Below are 18249 nucleotides of genomic sequence, written 5' to 3'. Positions count from 1 at the left end.
GATTTTTCGGTATTGTACCGGGAAGGTTCTAGAAGGTTCCGGAGTGGGGCCCACCTGCATGGGAGGACCCACATGGACGTGGGTAGTGGGGGCAAGGCCCCACACCCCTGGTCAAGGCGCACCAAGATCCCCCCTTAGAAGGAATAAGATCATATCCCGAAGGGATAAGATCAAGATCCCTAAAAAGGGGGGATAACAATCGGTGGGGAAGGAAATAATGAGATTTCTTTCCTTCCACCTTGGCCAACGCCCCAATGGACTTGGAGGGCAAGAAACCAGCCCCTCCACCCCTATATATAGTGGGGAGGCGCATGGGAGCTATACACGAAGTTCTGGCGCAGCCCTCCCCCTCTCACAAGTACTCCTTCTCTCCCGCGGTGCTTGGCGAAGCCCTGCAGGATTGCCACGCCGTTGTGCTGCTGCTGGATGGAGTCTTCCTCAACCTCTCCCTCTCTCCTTGCTGGATCAAGGCTTGGGAGACGTCACCGGGCTGTACGTGTGTTGAACGTGGAGGTGCCGTGCGTTCGGCACTTGATCATCGGTGATTTGAATCACGACGAGTACGACTCCATCATCCCCGTTCACTTGAACGCTTCCGCTTAGTGATCTACAAGGGTATGTAGATGCACTCTCCTTCCACTCGTTGCTGGTCTCTCCATAGATAGATCTTGGTGATACGCAGGAAATTTTTTGAATTTCTGCTACGTTCCCCAACACTTTTCCCACTTATGCTAGCCAAATCCTTTGCACCAAGTAGAGATACTACCTGTGCATCCAAACATCCATTAACCCAGTTTTGCCATGAGAGTCCACCATACCTACCTATGGATTGAGTAAGATCCTTCAAGTAAGTTATCATCGATGCAAGCAATAAAAATTGCTCTCTAAATATGTATGATCTATTAGTGTGGAGAAAATAAGCTTTATACAAACTTGTGATATGGAAGAAATAAAAGCGACAGACTTCGTAATAAAGTTGTTTATCACAAGCGGCAATATAAAGTGACCTTCTTTTGCATTAACATTTTGTGCATCCAACTATAAAAGCGCATAAGAACCTATGCTTCCCTCTGTGAAGGGCCTATCTTTTGCTTTTATCTTCTACCCTTATGCAAGAGTCATGGTGATCTTCACCTTTCCTTTTTTACATTTTTTTCCTTTTGGCAAGCACTATGTGTTGGAAAAAGATCCAGATATATGCCCTAGAGGAAATAATAAAGTTGTTATTTATATTTCCTTATATCATGATAAATGTTTATTATTCATGCTAGAATTGTATTAACCGGAAACTTAGTACATATGTGAATACATAGACAAAACATAGTGTCCCTAGTATGCCTCTACTTGACTAGCTTGTTAATCAAAGATGGTTATGTTTCCTAACCATAGATATGTGTTGTCATTTGATGAACGGGATCACATCATTAGGAGAATGATGTGATGAACAAGACCCATCCGTTAGCTTAGCATTATGATCGTTACAGTTTCATTGCTACTGCTTTCTTCATGGCTTATACACGTTCCTCGGACTATGAGATTATGCAACTCCCGAATACCGGAGGAACACCTTGTGTGCTATCAAACGTCAGAATGTAACTAGATGATTATGAAGATGCTCTACAGGTGTCTCCGAAGGTGTTTGTTGGGTTGGCATACATCGAGATTAGAATTTGTCATCTGTGTATCGGAGAGGTATCTATGGGCCCTCTCGGTAATGCTCATCACTATAAGCCTTGCAATCAATGTGACTAATGAGTTAGTTGCGGGATGAAGCATTAGGGAACGAGTAAAGAGACTTGTCGGTAACGAGATTGAACTAGGTATGATGATACCGACGATCGAATCTCGGGCAAGTAACATACCGATGACAAAGGGAACAACGTATGTTGTTATGCGGTTTAACCGATAAAGATCTTTGTAGAATATGTAGGAGCCAATATGGGCATCCAGGTTCCGCTATTGGTTATTGACCGGAGATGTGTCTCGGTCATGTCTACATAGTTCTCGAACCCGTAGGGTCCAAACGCTTAACGTTCGATGACGATTTGTATTATGAGTTATGTGTTTTGATGACCGAAGTTTGTTCGGAGTCCCAGATGAGATCACGGACATGACGAGGAGTCTTGAAATGGCCGAGAAATAAAGATTCATATATTGGAAGGCTACATTCGGACACCGGAATGGTTCAGGTCGTTTCGGATAAGTTTCGGAGTACCGGGTTACCGGACCCCTCCTTTGGGAATTTATTGGGCGTCATGGGCCTTAGTGGAGAAGAGAGAGGGCCGGCCAAGAGGTGGTGTGCGCCCCCTTTCCACAATCTGAATTGGACAAGGGGAGGGGGCGGCGCCCCCTCCTTCCTTCTCTCCTCCTCCCTCTCCCGCCTTCTCCAACTTGGAATAGGAAAGGGGGGGGGGGGCGAATCCTACTAGGTTTGGAGTCCTAGTAGGACTCCCCCCATGGCGCGCCTCCCCTCTTGGCCGGCCTCCTCCCCCTCCTTTATATACGTGGCCAAGGGGCACCCCATAGACACACAAGTTGATCTTTTAGCCATGTGCGGTGCCCCCCTCCACAGTTACACACCTCGATCATACCATCATAGTGCTTAGGCGAAGCCCTGCGCCGGTAGCATCATCATCACCGTCGCCATGCCATCGTGCTGACGGAACTCACCCTCGTCTTCAACTGGATCAAGAGCACGAGGGACGTCATTGAGCCGAACATGTGCTGAACGCGGAGGTGCCGTACGTTCGGTACTTGATTGGTTGGATCGCGAAGAAGTTTGACTACATCAACCGCGTTATTGAAATGCTTCCGCTTTTGGTATACGAGGGTACGTGGACACACTCTCCCCTCTCGTTTCTATGCATCACATAGATAGATCTTGTGTGATCATAGGAATTTTTTTGAAATTACCGCGTTCCCCAACAGTGTCATTAGAACCAGGTCTATGCGTAGATATTATATGCACGAGTAGAACACAAAGAGTTGTGGGCGATAATAGTCATACTGTTTACCACCAACGTCTTACTTTGATTCAGCGGTATTGTTGGATGAAGAGGCCCGGACCAACATTACATGACCGCATTCATGAGACTGGTTCTACCAACATGCTTTTGCACACAGGTGGCTGGCGGGTGTCTGTTTCTCCAACTTTAGTTGAATCGAGTTTGACTACGGCCCGTCCTTGTTAAAGGTTAAAACAACACACTTGACGAAAAATCGTTGTGGTTTTGATGCGTAGGTAAGAACAGTTCTTGCTAGAAGCCCGTAGCAGCCACCTAAAACTTGCAACAACAAAGTAGAGGACGTCTAAATTGTTTTTGCAGGGCATGTTGTGATGTGATATGGTCAAGACATGATGTGTTGTATGAGATGATCATGTTTGTTAAAGTTATCGGCAACTGGCAGGAGCCTTATGGTTGTCTCTTTATTGCATAAGATGCAAGCACCATATAATTGCTTTTACTTTATCGCTATGCGATAGCAATAGTTGCAAAAGCAATAGTTGGCGAGACGACCATGTGATGACACGTTGATAAAGATCAAGATGATGGAGATCATGGTGTCATGCCAGTGATGATGGAGATCATGATGGTACTTTGGAGATGGAGATCAAAGGCACAAGATGATGATGGCCATATCATGTCACATATTTTGATTGCATGTGATGTTTATCTTTTTATATTCTATTTCGCTTAGTTCGGCGGTAGCATTATAAGATGATCCCTTACTAAAATTTCAAGGTATAAGTGTTCTCCTTGAGTATGCACCGTTGCGACAGTTCGTCGTGCCGAGACACCAGGTGATGATCGGGTGTGATAAGCTCTATGTTCGCATACAACGGGTGCAAGCCAGTTTTGCACACGCAGAATACTCGGGTTAAACTTGACAAACCTAGCATATGCAGATATGGCCTCAGAACACTGGAGACCGAAAGGTCGAGTGTGAATCATATAGTAGATATGATCAACATAGTGATGTTCACCATTGAAAACTATTCCATCTCACGTGATGATCGGACATGGTTTAGTTGATTTGGATCACGTGATCATTTAGATGACTAGAGGGATGTCTATCTAAGCGGGAGTTCTTAAGTAATATGATTAATTGAACTTTAATTTATCATGAACTTAGTTCTAATAGTATTTTGCAAATTATGTTGTAGATCAATAGCTCGCGTTGTAGCTTCCCTATGTTTTTTATATGTTCCTAGAGAAAACTAAGTTGAAAGATGATAGTAGCAATGATGCGGACTGGGTCCGTGATCTGAGGTGTATCCTCATTGCTGCACATAAGAATTATGTCCTTGATGCACCGCTAGGTGACAGACCTATTGCAGGAACAGATGCAAACATTATGAACGTTTGACTAGATCAATATGATGACTACTTGATAGTTTAGTGCACCATGCTTTACGGCTTAGAACCGGGACTTCAAGAACGTTTTTGAAACATCACAGAGCATATGAGATGTTCCAAGAGCTGAAATTGGTATTTCAGACTCATGCTCGTGTAAAGAGGTATGAGACCTCTGACAAGTACTTAGCCTAAAAGATGGAGGAGAATTGCTCAACTAGTGAGCATGTGCTCAGAATGTCTGGGTACTACAATCACTTGAATCAAGTGGGAGTTAATCTTCCAGATAAGATAGTGATTGACAGAGTTCTCTAGTCACCATCACCAAGTTAGTGGAACTTCGTAATGAACTATAGTATGCAAGGGATGACGAAAACGATTCCCGAGCTCTCCCTGATGCTGGAATCGACGAAGGTATAAATCAAGAAAGAGCATCAAGTGTTGATGATTAAACAAGACCACTAGTTTCAAGAAAAGGGCAAAGGGAAAGAAAGGGAACTTCAAGAAGAATGGCAAGCAAGTTTTCACTCCCATGAAGAAGCCCAAAGCTGGACCTAAGCCTGAAACTAAGTGCTTCTACTGCAAAGGAAATGGTCACTGGAAGTGGAACTGCCCCAAATATTTGGCGGATAAGAAGGATGGCAAAGTGAATAAAGGTATATTTGATATACATATTATTGATGTCTACCTTACTAGTGCTCGTAGTAATCCCTGGGTATTTGATACTTGTTCGGTTGCTAAGATTAGTAACTCGAAACAGGAGTTGCAGAATAAATAGAGACTAGTTGAGGATGAAGTGAAGATGTGTGTTGGAAGTGGTTCCAAGATTGATATGATCATCATCGAGCACTCCCTATACTTTCGGGATTAGTGTTGAACCTAAATAAATGTTATTTGGTGTTTGTGTTGAGCATGAATATGATTAGATCATGTTAATTGCAATACAATTATTCATTTAAGAAAGAGAATAATTGTTATTTTTGTTAACATGAATAAAACCTTCTACGGTCATACACCCAATGTTGATGGTTTACTGAATCTCGATCTTGGTAATACACATATTCATAGTATTGATGCCAAAAGATGCAAAGTTGATAATGATAGTGCAACTTATTTGTGGCACTACCGTTTGGGTCATATCGGTGTAAAGCGCATAAAGAAACTCCATAAAGATGGACTTTTGGAATCACTTGATTATGAATCATTTGATGCTTGCGAACCGTGCCTTATGGGCAAGATGACTAAAACTCTGTTCTCCGAAAATGTGGAACGAGCTAGTGACTTATTGGAAATAATACATACCAATGTATGCAATCCAATGAGTGTTGATGCTCGTGGTGGGTATCGTTATTTTCTGACCTTCATAGATGATTTGAGCAGATATGGGTATATCTACTTAATGAAACACAAGTCTGAAACATTTGAAAAGTTCAAAGAATTTCAGAGTGAAGTGGAGAATCATCGTAACAAGAAAATAAAGTTTCTATGATATGATCGTGGAGGAGAATATTTGAGTTACGAGTTTGGCCTTCATTTAAAAACAATGTGGAATAGTATCACAGCTCATGCCACCTGGAACACCACAACATAATGGTGTGTCCGAACATCGTAACCGCACTTTATTGGATATGGTGTGATCTATGATGTCTCTTACCGATTTACCATTATCATTTTGGGGTTATGCATTAGAGACAGCTGCATTCACGTTAAACATGACACCATCGAAATCCATTGAGACGACGCCTTATGAACTTTGGTTTGTCAAGAAACCGAAGTTGTCGTTTCTTAAAATTGGGGTTGCGATGCTTATGTGAAAAGGCTTCAACCTAATAAGTTCAAACCTAAATCGGAGAAATGTATCTTCATAGGATACCCAAAAGAAACTGTTGGGTACACCTTCTATCACAGATCCGAAGGCAAGATATTCATTGCTAAGAATGCATCCTTTCTAGAGAAGGAGTTTTCTCTCGAAAGAAGTGAGTGGGAGGAAAGTAGAACTTGATGAGGTAATTTTACCTTCTCCCTTATTGGAAAGTAGTTCATTACAGAAATCAGTTCCAGTGATTCCTACACCAATTAGTGAGGAAGTTAATGATGATGATCATGAAACTTCAGATCAAGTTACTACCAAATCTCGTAGGTCTTCCAGAGTGAGATTCGCACCAGAGTGGTACGGTAATCCTGTTTTGGAAGTTATGTTACTAGACCATGATGAACCTCTGAACTATGAGGAAGCGATGATGAGCCCAGATTCTGCGAAATGGCTTGAGGTCATGAAATCTGAGATGGGGTCCATGTATGAGGACAAAATGTGGACTTTGGTGGACTTGCCCGATGATCGGCAAGCCATTAAGAATAAATGAATCTTCAAGAGGAAGACAGACGCTGATAGTAGTGTTACTATATACAAAGCTCGACTTGTCACAAAAGGTTTTCGACAAGTTCAAGGAGTTGACTACGATGAGACTTTCTCACCCGTAGCGATGCTTAAGTCTGTCCGAATCATGTTAGCAATTGTTGCATTTTATGATTATGAAATTTGGCAGATGGATGTCAAAACTGCATTCTTGAATGGATTTTTGGAAGAAGAGTTGTATATGATGCAACCAGAAGATTTTGTCGATCCAAAGGGTGCTAATAAAGTGTGCAAGCTCCAGCGATCCATTTATGGAGTGGTGCAAGCCTCTCGGAGTTGGAATAAACACTTTGATAGTTTGATCAAAGCATATGGTTTTATACAGACTTTTGGAGAACCCTATATTTCCAAGAAAGTGAGTGGGAGCTCTATAGCATTTATAATATTATATGTGGATGACATATTGATGATTGGAAATGATATAGAATTTCTGGATAGCATAAAGGGATACTTGAATAAGAGTTTTTCAATGAAAGACCTCGGTGAAGCTGCTTACATATTGGGCATCAAGATATATAGAGATAGATCAAGACACTTGATAAGATTTTTCAATGAGTAAATACCTTGACAAGTTTTTGAAAGAGTTCAAAATGGATCTATCAAAGAAGGAGTTCTTGTCTGTATTAGAAGGTGTAAAGTTGAGTAAGACTCAAAGCCCGACCACGGCAGAAGATAGAAAGAGAATGAAAGGCATTCCCTATGCCACAGTCATAGGTTATATAAAGTATGTTGTGATGTGTACCAGACCTATTATGTACCTTGCCATGAGTTTGGCAAGGGGGTACAATAGTGATCTAAGAGTAGATCACTGGACAACGGTCAAAATTATCCTTAGTGAGGACTAAAGAAATGTTTCTGTTGATGGGGGTGATAAAGAGTTCGTCATAATGAGTTACGTCGATGCAAACTTTTACACCGATCCAGATGACTCTAAGTCTCAATCTGGATACATATTGAAAGTAGGAGCAACTAGCTAGAGTAGCTCTATGCAGAGCATTGAAGACATAGAATACTTGCAAAATACATATGGCTCTGAATGTGACAGACCCGTTGACTAAACTTCTCTCATAAGTAAAACATGATCACACCTTAGTACTCGTTGGGTGTTAATCACATAGCAATGTGAACTAGATTATTGACTCTAGTAAACCCTTTGATTGTTGGTCACATGGCGATGTGAACTATGGGCGTTAATCACATACAAATGTGAACTATTGATGTTAAATCACATGGCGATGTGAATTAGATTATTGACTCTAGTGCAAGTGGGAGACTGAAGGAAATATGCCCTATAGGCAATAATAAAGTTGTTATTTATATTTCCTTATATCATGATAAATGTTTATTATTCATGCTAGAATGTATTAACCGGAAACTTAGTACATGTGTGAATACATAGACAAAACATAGTGTCCCTAATATGCCTCTACTTGACTAGCTCGTTAATCAAAGATGGTTATGTTTCCTAACCATAGACATGTGTTGTCATTTGATGAACATGATCACATCGTTAGGAGAATGATGTGATGGACAAGACCCATCCGTTAGCTTAGCATTATGATCGTTACAGTTTCATTGCTACTGCTTTCTTCATGACTTATACACGTTCCTCAGACTATGAGATTATGCAACTCCCAAATACCGGAGGAACACCTTGTGTGCTATCAAACGTCACAACATAACTGGGTGATTATAAAGATGCTCTACAGGTGTCTCCGAAGGTGTTTGTTGGGTTGGCATAGATCGAGATTAGGATTTGTCACTCCGTGTATCGGAGAGGTATCTCTAGGCCCTGTCGGTAATGCTCATCACTATAAGCCTTGCAAGCAATGTGACTAATGAGTTAGTTGCGGGATGAAGCATTACGGAACGAGTAAAGAGACTTGCCGGTAACGAGATTGAACTAGGTATGATGATACCGACGATTGAATCTCGGGCAAGTAACATACCGATGACAAAGGGAACAACGTATGTTGTTATGTGGTTTAACCGATAAAGATCTTTGTTCCGCTATTGGTTATTGAACGGAGATGTGTCTCAGTCATGTCTACATAGTTCCTCGAACCCGTAGGGTCCGCATGTTCGATGAAGATTTGTATTATGAGTTATGTGTTTTGATGACCGAAGTTTGTTCGGAGTCCCGGATGAGATCACAGACATGACGAGGAGTCTTGAAATGGTTGAGACATAAAGATTCATATATTGGAAGGCTACATTTGGACATCGGAATGGTTTGGGTCATTTCAGATAAGTTTCGGAGTACCTGGGGTTACCGGACCCCCCCTCCGGGAAGTTATTGGGCCTCATGGGCCTTAGTGGAGAAGAGAGAGGGTCAGCCAGGAGGTGGCGCGCGCCCCCTTGCCCCAATCCGAATTGGACAAGGGGAGGGGGTGGCGCCCCCCTCCTTCCTTCTCTCCTCCTCCTCCTTCCCCCCTTCTCCAACTTGGAATAGGAAAGGGGGGAGGGGCAAATCCTACTAGGTTTGGAGTCCTAGTAGGACTCCCCCCATGGCGCGCCTCCCCTCTTGGACGGCCTCTTCCTCCCTCTCCTTTATATACGTGGCCAAGGGGCACCCCATAGACACACAAGTTGATCTTTTAGCCGTGTGCGGTGCCCCCCTCCATAGTTACACACCTCGATCATACCATCATAGTGCTTAGGCGAAGCCTTGTGCCGCTAGCATCATCATCAACGTCGCCACGCCGTCGTGCTGACGAAACTCACCCTCGTCCTCAACTGGATCAAGAGCACGAGGGACGTCATCAAGTTGAACGTGTGCTGAACACTGAGGTGTCGTACGTTTGGTACTTGATCGGTTGGATCACGAAGAAGTTCGACTACATCAACCATGTTATTGAAACGCTTCCGCTTTCGGTCTGCAAGGGTACATGGACACACTCTCCCCTCTCATTGCTATGCATCACATAGATAGATCTTGTGTGATCGTAGGAAAATGTTTGAAATTACCGCGTTCCCCAACAGATCATGATGCCCTCATGTCCGTATTTTATTTTATCGACACATCTATCTCTAAACATGTGGACATATTTTTCGATTTCGGCTTTCGCTTGAGGACAAGCGAGGTCTAAGCCTGGGGGAGTTGATACATCCATTTTGTATCATGCTTTTATATCGATATTTATTGCATTATGGGCTGTTATTACACATTCTAGCACAATACTTATGCCTTTTCTCTCTTATTTTACATGGTTTACATGAAGAGGGAGAATGCCGTCAGTTGGAATTCTGGGCTGGAAAAGGAGCAAATATTAGAGACCTATTTTGCACAACTCCAAAAGACCTGAAACTTCATGAAGAGTCATTTTGGAATTAATAAAAAATATTTGGCGAAGAAAGCACCAGAGAGGGGCCACCAGCCATCCACAAGGGTGGAGGGCGCGCCCTCCTGCCTTGTGGGCCCCCTGTCAGGCCTCCGGTGCCCATCTTCTACTATATGATGTGTTTTGACCTGGAAAAAATAAGAAGGAAGCTTTCGGGACGAAGCATCACCATCTCGAGGCAGAACCTAGGCAAAACCAATCTAGGGCTCCGACGGAGCTGTTCTGCCAGGGAAACCTCCCTCTGGGAGGGAGAAATTGAAGTCATCGTCATCACCAACGATCCTCTCATCGAGAGGGGGTCAATCTCCATTAACATCTTCACCAGCACCATCTCCTCTCAAACCCTAGTTCATCTCTTGTATCCGATCTTTGTCTCGAAACCTCAGATTGGCACCTGTGGGTTGCTAGTGGTGTTGATTACTCCTTGTAGTTAATGCTAGTTGGTTTATTTGGTGGAAGATCATATGTTCAGATACTTAATGATAATTAATACTCCTCTGATTATGAACATGAATATGCTTTGTGAGTAGTTACGTTTATTCCTGAGGACATGGGCGAAGTCTTGTTATAAGTAATCATGTGAATTTGGTATTCGTTCAATATTTTGATGAGATGTATGTTGTCTTTCCTCTAGTGGTGTTATGTGAACGTCGACTACATGACACTTCACCATGATTTGGTCCTAGGGGAATGCATTGGGAAGTAATAAGTAGATGATGGGTTGCTAGAGTGACAGAAGCTTAAACCCTAGTTTATGCGTTGCTTCGTAAGGGGCTGATTTGGATCCATATGTTTCATGCTATGGTTAGATTTATCTTAATTCTTATTTCGTAGTTGCGGATGCTTGCGAGAGGGTTAATCATAAGTGGGAGGCTTGTCCAAGGAAGGAAAACACCCAAGCACCGGTCCACCCACATATCAAATTATCAAAGTAACAAACGCGAATCATATGAGCAGGATGAAAACTAGCTTCACAGTAATTTCCATGTGTCCTCGGGAGCGCGTTGCTTCATATAAGGTTCGTCCAGGCTTGTCCTTTGCTACAAAAAGGATTGGGCCACCTTGCTGCACCTTAGTTACTTTTGTTACTTGTTACCCGTTACAAATTATCTTATCACAAAATTATCCGTTACCGATAATTTCAGTGCTTGCAGAGAAAACCTTGTTGAAAACCGCTTGTCATTTCCTTCTGCTCCTTGTTGGCTTCGACACTCTTACTTATCGAAAGGACTACGATAGTTCCCCTATACTTGTGGGTCATCAGTCTTCACAAATGTGGACCATCTCGGATAGATGCCATCTGCTAGGTAGTATCCCTTGTTGTAGTGCCGCCCATTGACCTTGAAGTTCACTGGAGGAGCATGACCTTCAACAAGGTTGGCAAAGACATTCGAACACTGCAGTACGTTGATGTCATTGTGATTTCCTGGCATACCAAAGAAGGAGTGCCAAATCTAGAGGCCGTGTGTGGCCACTGCCTCAAGTACCACACTGCAACCGCCTTTGTCGCCTTTGTACATCCCCTACCAAACAAATGGATAGTTTTTCCATTTCCAATGCATGCAATCTATGCTTCCAAGCATCCCAGGAAATCCTCTTGCTACATTATGTGCTAGGATCCGAGCAGTGTCTTCATCATTGGGTGATCGCAAGTATTGAGGTCCAAACACTGCCACCACTGCCCTGTAGAACTTTCACTTACACTCAATGGTCATGGACTCGTCCATGTGTCCATAGTCTTCCAATGAATCACCGGGAACTCCGTATGCAAGCATCCTCATAGCTGTTATGCACTTATGGAGTGTGGTTAATCCAAGTGTGCCGATGCAATCCTTCTTGCACTTGAAGTAGCCGTCGAACTCACGGATGGAGTTCACAATCTTGAGGAAGAGCTTTCGGCTCATCCGATAACGACGCTGAAATACTTTTGCTGTGTAGTGGAGCGTCGATGAAGTAGTCGGCGTAGAGCAAGTAGTAGCCTTCCAGTCGGTGCCTCTGCTTTGCCTTCACCCGGCCCAGCGCCGAGCCACCTTGCCACAACTTTGCTCGCGAATAGGCCGGCCAGAGCATCGAGGACCATAAGGTGCTCTTCGTCCTGGGCGTCTGTCGACGTTCTGGGAACGGGGGTCCCCAGACTTGCCTGCTTGCGGCCTGCAGCGTGGCTCAACCGGTGGCCCAGTACGGCTCGTCTTCATCAACCAAACACTCAAGACCCTCGCGAGGCCCCAAGCCTCGCGGGGCGGACGACACACGGCCTCCTCAGGAGTGGCCACACCAAGTAGGCTCGCGAGGGGGCGGAGAGATCAAGGTGAGGGGTACCTCGCGAGGTGCCCATGAGGCAAGCCATGACGATCAAGACCAGGTGGGCGCCAGTCGAGCGCCAGCCCGTGCAGTGTCCTCATTTCCTCTTTGGTGCAAAGGGGGCAAGTGCAGGCCCGGAGTACTGAGGCATCAGGCAAAGGTTTTCATATCGGTGCAACAAGACCAAGACCAGCAGGACGGCAGGATGGAGGTCACCATGGAGCCCAAGACGGCGTCACCACCAGCGCCTTTGGCAGGCGAAGACCACCTTTAGTCAGAATAGCTTGTACTAGTTGTCCCCTTTCAAAATGACCGTTGTTGGATTCCTTCCCGCTCAATATTTGGGAAGAGGACCAGGGCCTCTATAAATAGAGCTAGCCACCATAGTAGGCAGAGAGGGGAGATCTGATCGAATCCTTCCGAAGCAGAACACCACGCCACCACAAGAACACCTCTCCTCACGAGGCCGTCCCTCCCCTCTACTGTTCATCATCTGCCCACGAGGCAATCCACCACCACACACTGGAGTAGGCTATTACACCACAACGGTGGGCCGAACCAGTATAAATCTCATGTCTCTTGTGCTGTGAGTTCATCGATCTAGCTTAGGGATCACGGCGAGGCTGAGGGCGTGAATCAGTAGGAGGAAATCTTCGTGCACACCCCAGAGTTCGATCCTTAAGGGTTTTGTCGGAACCCGATATCCGACATTTGGCGTGCCAGGTAGGGGTGCGCCGGAGTCGCCCTTCCGCCGATCTGCGTTCCACTGCTTCGCCGCATCCATGTCCGGCAACCCGACGACCAACACCGACCGCTGGGTGGCATGGCTAGCTCATGCCACGCCACCTGCCCAAGGTGACCTCAACCCTGCGCCTCAGGCAGCTCGCGCACCACAGAACGCCGTGGAGCAAGGACGGCGCAGTCTTGCGCCGCCCACCCTTACTCCGCGACAGGTGCGGGCAGCTGCAAGGGCCTCAAGTCACACCGCGGCCACGGCACCGCACACTCAACGGGAGCAAGCGAACATGAGGGCTGCACTCACCATGGCTCGGGAGCTGCTGCGATGCAGGCTGATGGAGAGCGGTTGGGATGCACTGCTAGAGCGCGTTGCCGAGCTCCTAGATGCCGTGGCCTCGGGGGCACCACCCTTCTTCTTCCAGCTTCCACCCCGGGCCCCGGTCGGATCGCGTGATGGGCCTCTCCGTGCCCGTGCGCCCTCAGGCACACCCCAAGGCGTTGTCGACACCAACTCAACCATCGGCGCCGGACGTCAGGCTGCACCAGCACCACTTCCGATGGATGAGGGCGTGCGCATCGCTGCCTGCGGCTCGGGCGGGCCGCTGCCCTACCATCCTCAAGACGGCGTGCTAGGCTAGGCCACATGGAGCATGGGGCACTACGGCGAAGTCTTCGAGGTGGCGACCTCGGAGGCTTACATGACCCGCATGGTGGATCGGGAGTACGCGCTAGAAGACGACCCTGGCTCGTTCCTCGAGGCAGGCTGGAAGGAAGAGACGCCAGAAGCCGAGCCTTTCCAGGAGCCTCAAGGAAGCCTCACCAACCACGCTGGCAGCAGCAGCTACCGGGGACCGCTAATTCCTCAGGAGCAAGCTTATGCTAACCATGGGTCGCAGGAGGTTCAGGTCACGGCAGTGGACGGCTGCCCCAGCTCGGCAGCCTCCCTTCCGCCAGGAGGAGCGCACTGGGGGCTGTAAGAGAGGGGCCGGGAGCCAGGCCCCTCCCCACGGCACGTGGAGCAAGGCGTCCCCCGGAGGTAGCCCCTCTGCCGGGGAGGTGCTGCAAAGCCTGCCCCCGGCAAAGGACCCGTGGTCGCCGAGGGTGCCACTGGCGTCCCCTTTGCACCATTGGCATCGTCCTTGGTCTCCGGCCACCGTCAATGATGGTCTAGGGTGGCGCAAGGCGGGGCCCTCGACTGGCGATATGAAGCAAGGCCCGGTGCCCGTGAAGAAGGCCCGGTGGCTGTGAAGCTCGCCGCCCGTGACACTCTCACGTAATAATGAGTGGGGCTGTACACGCCCCGGAGTCTCCGGAGAGCCGCCCTTGGGCCTCGGGGGATCCCTCCCACGCCTAGTGGCAGCACTTAGCTCCGCGCTGGTGAGAAGACGTCGAAGACTAGACTAGGCGCCGGACACGGTCTTTTGCTTCTTTGCCTCTCTTTATGTGGTCGAGCTTCCTTGCTTCAGATTTAAGTTGAACTTGAATTTACATTTGTGTGTGCGGGTGGGGGGGTGTCTTTTGTCGCGTGTGTTTTCTTGTGTTCTGGTTTCTGCCCCAATTTGGGGTTCGCACCAGCTGCCTCCCTCTCGCGAGCCCCTCGTGGGCGGGGCTGGGCGAAGCACACATACCCAGTGCGCATGACCATACCACGGCCGGCACTCGCTCTCGCGAGGCCCACTCGACCGGCTCGGCAGGTCCCTCAGGGGATGCTCGGGGGCTCACGACCCCGCGAGCCCATTCAGGACTTACCCTGGCTAAGGTAAACCACAACAACAAGCTCGCCACAGGGCCCGTAGGATCATGGAGGCACATGTTCGGCATCATCCCTAAAAGCATACGGACGGCAATCTTTTTACATGAGGGGCTTCCCCTCCCAAAATGCTCTTACAACCTTTGGGGCCGCGCCCGAGCTTTTGTGTGCAGGATAAACATCAGGGAAACACGAGATTAGTCAGACATATCGCTCACCGCACCCTCCTGGTCGCCTTCAGACGCATCGCGTGCGCCGATGTCTCTGTCGCTGGCATCGCCATCACTGGCTCCACCATCACCACCATCGACCATGTCGCCACCATCCGCCGCGACTACCACCCCGTCATTGTCAGAGGCAAAGGCCCTAACAAGCGCATCCATGTTGTCCTCCACCCACCACGCCGGGTCGCCCCGGATGGCCTCGGGCACCGGGGCAATGATGACGTCGAAGTCGAAGTTGGGATCAGTGTTCTGAAGATGGCTGAAGACGCGGGAAAATGCACGCCCAAGCAGGCTGCGGCTCTTTTCCTCGACAAGTTGGCGAGCTCTCTCGGAGCGGTTCTCCAGGCGCGTCACCACATCAGTGAAGAAGCGGAGACGGCTGGCATAGTTGGTCACATGAGGATGCGGGGTGTCCTCATCACAAATATTGCCCAGGGCCCTGTTGGCCCTGTTCTTGAGCTCCTAGAGCATGGGGCCGTGTATGTGCTCCAGCGTCTGCCATTGAAGCACTTCTCTGTTCTGCCGCGCAATGGACTCGGCTTCATCAACCCGCTGTTAAAGAAGAAGCAGCTCGGCTCGGGCGGAGGTCAGCTTGGCCTGCGCCGAGACCAAGGCGGCTGCGGCATCTTCCGCGCGCCGCTCCGCTTTAGTCATCTTGGACCTAAGGGCGGCAGTCCTACCTGCAGCCTCGGCTTCAACCAACTTCAGCTTCAGGTCATACCCGCTCGCAAGATCAGTGCGAGCCCCCGCCACGTGGTGGTCAACCTCTTCCTAGACTCGAGCCTCGCGCGTGCCAACATTGTCCTCCGCCTGGGTAACCTGGCGCTCCCACGTCTCCAACCGCTCAAGATCAAGATTGCGCTCGGCGACCTCCAGCGTCAGCGCTTCCTCACGCCTCCGAAGCTCCTCCTCTTCGACAGGCATCCCCTTCAGCGACGCAAGGGCGGCCTGACGCAGCTCCACCTGCTGCTCTAGGGAGGCGCTCCAGGCTTGGAGCTCCCACGTGCGCTTCTCTGCAATCTCGCGATGATAATTTGCCTCCCGAGCCTCCTCCAGAGCCCGGGAGCAGGCCTCCCGTGAGGCCGCAAGGGAATCCTCGGCCTTCGCGTTGTCAAGCTCGCGCTAGTGGCGTGCGAGGTTGATGGCCACCTTCAGCTTGCGTCGCTCCTCAATCAGCCGTAGGCCTTCAGCTTCAAGGCGCACGTCCACATCTGCAAGCTCTCCACCAAGCTGGCCCATTGCGTCCATCGCCTTCCGGAGGAACTCATGGCGGACGACGCTTCATTCGCGTGCAAGCTTGAGCACGCTGCTGATGTCATCCTTCGTTGCTGGCGCTGCCGGCGGTCCCTAAAGCGGTTCGCCCCCTCTCGGTAGGGGGCTGGGGGCTGGTGCCCCCACGATCGCTGGCCGGGCCTTGCAAGGGTCCCGGACCGGCGTAAGCTCATCCCCTAAAGAGGAGCCAAGGATTGTTGCCAACCATTCGCCGTCCACGATCAGAGGAGGAGCCCTGGGCAGGCTGACCGCTCTCCAGGAAGGATTGCAAAGCAAAGGCGGTAAGGTCATGGGCTCAAGACACCTTGCAGGCAGGCTTGCTCCTTCGGCTGACCCCACGCCAGGGGCGGCATGCAGGCTCGAGACGCTCAAGGCCAGCGATGAAGGCAAGGCTGGAGGAGGTTGCTTCTCGGGAGACCCCGCGGGCTTGGCAGGAGGGATCCTGTAGAGCCATAGTCAGGAAGGAAAGCAGCAATTAAGGAATTACAAATACAAGGTACCTACTCATCTATGGCCAAGTACTTTCTATGCTTCAACGGCCGGAAGGTGCGACCACTACAGCTCGAAGACTCCTTCCTTTTGCGAAGCACGGCGAAGTCCACGCGGAACGACCAAGGCGCTAGACATGAGGGTCAGCGCGTGGCGTGGATGGAGAAACACCCAGGCGGACAACCTCAGGAGCGCCAAGCTGGGAAGAGCAATCAGGCACCACCTCCCGGGCTTGCCGAGGCCTCAGGAGCCCCGGCCTCGGGAGCCGCGGGCTGCATCTCCCCCACGACGACCGTCCCAGAGCAAGCCTCATGAGCTCCGGAGGATGACACTTCGGGAACCCCGTGCGGCGTCGGCGCCTCGACACCCGAGCCTCCAGCCTCAAGCGATGCTCGCCCCCCTGCGTCCACTCTTGGGTGAGGTTGATGCTGGCGGCGAGGATGGGAGCCATGGTGACAGGATTCTTGCGAGGACCCATAAGGCCAACCGGGCGCAACCCCCACTCGTCAAAGGAGGGCATCTGTCCCACGAACTCGACCCTGTTCGAGCAGAGATACAAGAGGCTCCCCTCCTGCGGCATATCGCCTGGCGAGGGGTCGCCAGTCAAAACCTCAAGCACCGTCCTCAGCGCTTCGGGTGCGAGTTCCGTCTCCTGAAGCCTCATTCCCGGTCGTCGGTTAGGGCCCACATCAGCCGGTAATGGCGCTGGAGAGGAGCAATGCGACACTAGAGGAACTCCTTCACCACCAGGGGCGCAGTCATGTTGAGATCTCTCAACCTCCTTAGTCGGAACCAGACGAAGGAGAGCCGGGGGCTCATGAGTCTCTCGTGGCCCCAACCGGGATTGGGGACAACGGGCAATGACGGAGGTGAGAGCAGAGGGCTGAGCACTCCGACATCCACATACAGCCACCGCGTCCGGAACCCGCTCGTGGACGGCGGAAGGTTAAAATCAATCCCCGAGGCAGCCGTCTCTGCCATGGCCTGGAAGCTCACGCACCCCGAGCACCGCGAGGGGTCGGTCAGGCGCAGCAAGAAGAAGTGGCGCAAGAGGGCAACGAAAGGAGCAATGCCCACCATGGCTTCACAAACAAAGGCGAAGACGGCGAGAAGGGCAATGGATTGGGAATCAAGATGCATCATATGGATCTGATAATGGGAAAGCACCGCATTGAAGAAGGCGGAGAAAGGGGGAACCAGGCCGGCCCACAGGGCGTCGACGAAGAACCGAACCTCAGTGATTGTCCTGTCAATGGAGGCGTAGGACGCAGGCCAAGCCATTGTCTTTCCGCACTCGTTGAAGCTGGAAGCGAGCGCAGGGCAGACCTTGCCCATGGCCTCCAGGCTGAGCACCAGCGACCGG

Source organism: Triticum dicoccoides, chromosome 5B (assembly GCF_002162155.2).
Source record: "Triticum dicoccoides isolate Atlit2015 ecotype Zavitan chromosome 5B, WEW_v2.0, whole genome shotgun sequence".
NCBI lineage: Eukaryota > Viridiplantae > Streptophyta > Magnoliopsida > Poales > Poaceae > Triticum > Triticum dicoccoides.
This window is presented reverse-complemented; position numbering follows the sequence as displayed.